The sequence below is a fragment of the Rhinoderma darwinii genome, chromosome 10 (genome assembly GCF_050947455.1).
Source record: "Rhinoderma darwinii isolate aRhiDar2 chromosome 10, aRhiDar2.hap1, whole genome shotgun sequence".
Taxonomy (NCBI): domain Eukaryota; kingdom Metazoa; phylum Chordata; class Amphibia; order Anura; family Rhinodermatidae; genus Rhinoderma; species Rhinoderma darwinii.
The window spans coordinates 72,610,438-72,617,398 of record NC_134696.1 but is presented as its reverse complement, the minus strand read 5'-3'; the positions used below and the strand labels follow the sequence as shown (position 1 = coordinate 72,617,398).

Genomic DNA, 6,961 nt, shown 5'->3' with positions numbered 1-6,961 from the left:
TGACATCTCCTATCTCTAACCTCACCAAGAAAAGCATGAACACCAAGGTGTGGACTCCAGTTTTTGTTGGAGGTGGACGCCTCCTCTGTTAATGCTGGTTCACTCCTATTCCAGAGAGGTTCTAAGGGCAAGTCAATGGTATGTGGCTATTACTCTAAGCTCTTCTCTTCTGCAGAACGCAACTACTCGATTGGGGATCAGGAGTTATTGGCCATCCAAATTGGCTCTGGAGGAGTGGAGACATCTATTAGAGGGCGCAGTTCATCCCATCCTGATATTCATGGACCACAAGAACCTCACATATCTCCAACTGGCCTAACAACTGAATCCCCGTCAGGCCAGGTGGTCGCTGTTCTTTGCTCGGCTCCAGTTTGAGCTCCACTACCATCCGGCCGACAAGAATGTGAGCGCTTATGCCTTGTCCAGGTCGTTCGAGACAGAGGACACTATGGAGTGTCATCGATTCATCCTGCATCATCCCTGTCAACCCTCTGCAAGTTAGAGACATTCCCCCGAGGAGGACTTTTGTGCATCTGGCAGACAGAGGAAGAATCCTCCGCTGGGGACACAGTTCCAAACTGGCAGGTCACGCGGGTGCCCGTAAGACCCGAGACCTGATTGCCTGTCAGTTCTGGTGGCCCACGCTGTCCAAAGACATCACAGACTTTGGTGGACCGATTTTTGAAGATGGCTCGGTCTACCTTCTGCTTCTTGACTGGCCGCCCTCTACATCCAACACATCTTCCGCTTGCACGGCTTGCCCAGGCATATTGTGGCAGTTCCCCTCGAAGTTCTGGAGAGCCCTCTGTAATTTCCTCAATGTAAAGTTGTACTTTTCCTCAGCCTACCATCCTCAGTCCAATGGTCAAGTTGAGAGGATCAACCAAATCATGGAGAACTACCTGCTACACTTCATCTCCAAACAGCATGATGACTGGGTGCAGCTTCTTCCTTGGGCCGAGTTCTCGTATAATATAATAATACAAACATGCTAGTGAGTCCAAAATAAATACACTATTCTTCACAGTTTATGGCCAACACCCACGACTCCCTCTCCCGGTGTACGTTATGTCTGAAGTGCCCGCAGCTGATTATGCTTTAAGGGACTTCCTGCGGATCTGGCAGCAGACCCGGTTCTCCATTTTGCTGGTGGTGGATCACATGAAACGTAATGCAGACACAAAGAAAAGAGAACAACCCCAGTTTTCTCCAGGTGCCAATGTCCGGCTGTCCTCCAGAAATATCCGGCTGAGGGTGCCATCTTACAAGTTTGCTCCCAGGTTCCTCGGACCCTTCGAGATCTTGCAACAGATTAACCCGGTCTCCAACAAGCTTCAGTTGCCTCCTACCCTCCGGATCCCCAACTCCTTTCACATTTCTCCCCTGAAACCGGTGGTCCAGAACCGCTACTCTAAGACTCTTAGCCCTGCAGTTGTCGCCAGCGGTTCTGCCAAGATATTTGAGGTTAAGAAGTTCCTGGACACCAAAAAAGTAAGAGGAAGAACCTTTTATTTAGTGGATTGGAAGGGGTTTGGTCCAGAAGAGAGGTCCTAGGAGCTAGAAGAGAATCTTAATGCTCCTACCCTCATTAAGAAGTTTCTCTCTCGTTCTGGTCCCAAGAGGAGGGGGTGTAAGAGGGGGGATACTGTAGCGTCCGTGGACGTTGACCACAAGCTCCTTCCATCCGGTCGACGTCCTTCTCTCCAGTGATGTCTGCACATGCGGCCGTCCTGTTCCACAGTGACCACCAGGGTGCGCTCCCGAGCTCAGTCCAGCCTTAAAGGGGTTGTCCAGGAAAAAAAAACAACGAAAAAGTGTCCCCAGCCTTCTTTTGCCTTCCCTAATACACCCCTATTAAACATCTAACGAGTTTCTGTTTGATTTCCATCGTCACTGCTGCTCTTTCTGTTTGTTTACATCCCTTGCTGTTTGTTTACATCCCTTACTGTCTGTTTCCTGTCTTGTAACCCACCATACCCATGATCCTCAGTAATGTAGATGTTACCTGCAGTCCTATGTAACACCACAGATAACACACTGATAACTCTCTGAGTACAGATAATGTAGTTGTGTTACCTGCAGTCCTATGTAACACCGCAGATAACACACAGTGATATCTCTCTTAGTACAGATAGTAGTGTTACCTGCAGTCCTATGTATCATCACAGATAACACAGTGATAACTCTCTGAGAACAGATAATGTAGTAGATGTATGAGACAAACACATGTAGAGACACAGACAGACAGAGACACACAAACACACACACACACACACACACACACACACACACACACTGTAACATATACACATACAAAGACAGAGACACACACTGCAGCCACACTACACACACATAAACACACAGACACTCACCATGTCTCCTTGCTGACAGCATCACAGGTGAGGTAGGGCTGTGGGCGGAGCTTCCTCTCTGCTTCTCGGCGTGTGTAACAGCAGAGCACAGAGTAGAGGCAGAGCTGGAAGGCTGCAGCACGGGAATGGACCTGTCCCCTGACCTGAGTCATCTGACCTCATGTGACTGACGTGAGGTCAGGTGACAGGTAAGGTGACTGGACTGGTCCACTCCCTGGCCGTCACAGACCCCAGTCAGAACGCCGTAATTTCCTGGCTCTTCCTAAAGCTGCTGCAGGTGTCCGACATACGGGGCGCCTGTCAGCAGCGATCAGCTGCTCTTCGGCGCCCCCCCCTTCCCTACCACCTAGTTGCGCCCGGGGCACATGCCCCACCTGCCCCCCCCTAGCTACGACCCTGGCCTCAAGGGCTGCATGCGGCCCGTGTGCCGCGTGTTGGATAATCCCTTATGAAAGCCTACTATGTGTAGGATTTGGCAGCGTATGATCTAAAAGTGCCGATGCTGCCACTGTACCTCGTAGACTGGGCTAGTCCTACGCAGATGTCGTCCCTTTTCACTGTGAACACGGATAGGCGCGCTCACAGTGAAAAGCTACATAGGCTGGGCGGGCAGTAATCAACCAGCACAAGCCAAAACGACACGTCACCAGTGACGTGTCGTATCCCATCCGAGGTCTCTCTGGGGCGAGACCATGTGATCGAGATACGACACGACAGTGGAGGAGCCTGAAAAAGTGACATCAGAAGTCATGTGATCTGAAGAAAAGAACAGCCAGAGCAGAGAACAGAAGCAAGATTGCACGGGTAAGTATATTATTCAACTGTAAATATGTGCAATGTGTGTTTAAATTTACTGAAAAAATAAATCTCGGACAACCCCTTTGAAGAGCTAGGTGTGAGATTGTGCTGATTGCTCCCAGAGCACCCTGAACTATAAGAAGAGTTCTGCCCCTCCCTGTATTGCCTGAGCCTTGTTGTCGTTACCCTAGTTTGTCTTTGCAAATGGTCTCCTAGTGTCTTCCAGTTCCCAGTGTTTCCTGTTCCTTCTACCTGTAACCTGTATCCCGTGCTATCCTGGTCAAGTACCGTATTGAGTTGGAGTGGGCTGTGCTGTGTTCCACGCCTGTCCTGTTACACCACGCCTGGTGTCTGCCTGCTGCCAAAGTCCCTTCCGAGCCTGCCTTGCTACAGTCTGTAGCAACCACAGGTACACCTACACGAACTATAGACTTTTACCTGTGTCCTGTTGGCCAGCTGCCATACTGTTAAAGCGGTACGGCCCAGTGGGTCCACCTACCCAATGTGACACCTACACTGAGACTGCATTAGAACAGAGTAGAAGAAATATATTAAATGGCATTTCAAATAGTATTACCCAAAGGAAAATCGACATTCAGACCTAAGGGTATTAGGTCTAAGGGTATTAAGTCTATAGATCCACTGTAGCTCTCGAGACTTGAGTAGTCTGATTCTATTACCACCCCGTCGAAGCGGGGGAATATGATCTATGATCCAGAATTTAAAGTCACGTTCATTATGTTTAAGGTCCGAAAAATGCTTTGAGACCGGAAGATCCAACCTCTTTTTTCGTAACGTATAACGATGTTGGTTGAGACGGGTCTCAACATCAAGAGATGTCTCGCCGACATACAGTAGACGACACGGACACCGAAGTATATAAATGACAAATACTGTATCGTAAGTGAGGAAATGATTAATCAAAAATTGTTGACCCATTTTTGGATGTTTGAAGGAATTACCTTTCATCATAAGTGTACAGTTAGTACAGCTAAGATATGGGAAACATCCTTTTTTAGGGGGGTGCAAGTATGTTTGATAACCAATCCTAGTAGCGCCCATATTGGATTTTACCAGCTTATCTTTAAGGTTAGGTGGTCTTCGATATGTGGACATAGGCATTTGTTGGAATTCATCAACAGTTTGGAGACATCTGGCCAACATGAGCCAGTGTCTCCAAACTATATTATTAACCTAATTACTCATTTGTGTAAATGTACTGTAGAAATAAAAGAAATACGTCTATCATGGCATTTATTCTTAAAAAGTTTAGCTCTAGGTACCGAATCAACCTTCTGTCTGTGCTGATCTAACAGTTGGCTAGGATAGCTTCTAGATTCACCGCCTGAAAGAACGATTAAAATAATTTTATTATCAATTTGTTACCCTCTGATAACATACAGGAGGGGACGCAACCTGAGGGATCGTCTTGTTCACAGCCATCTACAACCGCAGACTCAGGTCAATACTTGGTTGAAGAGTACTGAAGGGACCTTTAGATGCGGGACATGTAAAGCTTGCGAGTCTGTATTGTGCAGTAGGAAATTTACGAGCACTAAAACTGGAAGAACATTTGACAACAGGTCATTCATTAATTGTAAGACGAAAGGAATTGTCTATCTTATCACATGTAAGTGTGGTCTACAATACGTGGGTAAGACTGGCAGGGAGTTCAGGAGGAGGATTCGCGACCACATAGGGGATGTCAGAAGGAAAGTGGACACCCCGGTGGCGCGACATGTGTGGTCATGCCATGATGGGGATTCCACAGTTCTGGCCTTTCAGGGAATCGAACACGTTAGACCACTCCTGAGAGGGGGGAATCTTGATAGAAAGATTCTACAAAAAGAGGCGGAATGGATTTTCCGCATGCAGACCATCAACCCTCATGGCCTGAATGAACAAATTTCCTACTCCTGTTTTCTCTAATTTTGGGCATGACCGAGCGCCCTAGTTGTTTATTGACGGGGCGCTGCTGGGCAACTATAGGGTGTCATTTAGTGACTCTTTTGGAACAGCGCCCTTTTGGTTGTTAACATATCTTTCCTTACTGGTCTTGTATGGGCAAATTGATCTATGATATCCAGGGCTGTTGCCCTTTTTGAGAACTCCGTGGCTTAATGTGTATCTACGGTGCTGGACAATGTAGTCATTGATTTGACAGTCCGTGCCCCGAGATTTGCCCCTGGTGAGTGCGCTATACCCCCCCTGTTCCTTCAATGTGCCTATTTGCTTGGGACAGTGGTGGAGAGTACAGGAGGGGAACATGATCGTTACCCATTCACTCTGTGTTTTGTCGATTGACATACCAGGAGCCGCGTCTAGCGTCCCCTGGTTACTATGGACACTCTCGTTGTCCGGGCGCCCTGATTGGTCGGCAAGAAGGAGGCAAGCCGCCTCCTGCACGTCACAGCTGTGCCGTGTCGAACTTGGATTGGCGGCTGCCCCCGATGACGACGTCTGAAGGGCGGGCTCTTAACCTTAAAAGCCCATGATTTCTCCGGCGCGTGTGCGGCCAGTACATCAGAGCCGTATACGTGGCTGGAGGTTAAAATAAGCACATAAACAGTGCTATCCAGTGTTCTACCTTTAGAATTTAACTACCTATGTATATCAATCCCTGATGAGGTATTGCTTTAGTGACAATGCTGAAACGCGTAGGATCTTGATACATTGACATTTTTGGCAAGAGTGTAGCGAATCAATATATCATAAATAGGGAGAGTTAGTCCTGGGTGTTTTGAAATATACCATTACCCTGGACACTTCCCTTTTCGCCTAGCACTTGCTTATGCCTGTTTTCTTGGAAGTAGTGGCTGGTTGAGCCATTTTTAACAAATTGATAATAAAATTATTTTAATCGTTCTTTCAGGCGGTGAATCTACTAATTAATGAATGTTTATGAACGACATCATATATCGAAACTACAGTGAATTTTTAGGATAGCTTCTAGCCTTGAATTTCTCAATCATGCCATCTAAGCCAAGTTCAAGTCTGTCAGGTCTATTAATAATCATTTTGGTCCGCAATAATTGGCTGACTGGTAAAGATTTTATCAAACCCCTAGGGTGTGAACTCTCATAACACAACAGATTGTTCCTATCGGTTGATTTAACAAAACATCTTAGAATTTCAATGTCGTTTTTGAACTGACCAATGTAAATTTGACCGTCTGGACTATGGTATTGAGGAAATTATGAAACTCCTCTGTCGTCGTCCCCCCGTCCAAGTGAGGAAGACATCATCAATGTATCGCCACCACCTCAGCACAAGCCAAAAGTGGTGAGACACATAGATGAGGTCCTCCTCGAGAGTACACATATAGATATTTGCATATGTTGGTGCTATATTTGAACCCATAGCGGTTCCCTGACATTGGATGCTCCATTTTCGATGCTGATAGAGATGTACGAACGCTGTCTCCCTCAGTCTCTGCATCCTTTTTCCTTGTGATCCACCGTAGTTCAGCTGACAGCCGATTGGTGTGCTATGACGTCAGGGACGCTGAACTGAGCGTCTGCCTGTGTATCTCCGTAGCTGCCTGTGAACTGTTGCCCGCTACTAGTGGTTAGTATTAACTATTATCATAATTTCGTCTCTTATATATAATATATTAGTGTCGATTCAAACATAATCGCTTCTCACTCTCATGATCTTTTTAGGCTGCCTGTTTGAATTACTGTTCCGCACTTTATTTTATTTTAACCATAATTTTAACAATTTGATCATTCTTTGTACTGATGTATTTTTTAGATGTACCTTGTAGATATATATGGATATATATATTTTTG

At 46.4% G+C, this 6,961-nt stretch overlaps 1 protein-coding gene across 4 annotated transcripts in view; it reads right to left on the bottom strand.

Moving 5' to 3' along the window:
• The window catches only part of LOC142662114 (germ cell-specific gene 1-like protein), a 110,525-nt gene that overhangs the window by 45,158 nt on the left and 58,406 nt on the right, over window positions 1–6,961 (bottom strand). The window lies entirely within an intron of this gene.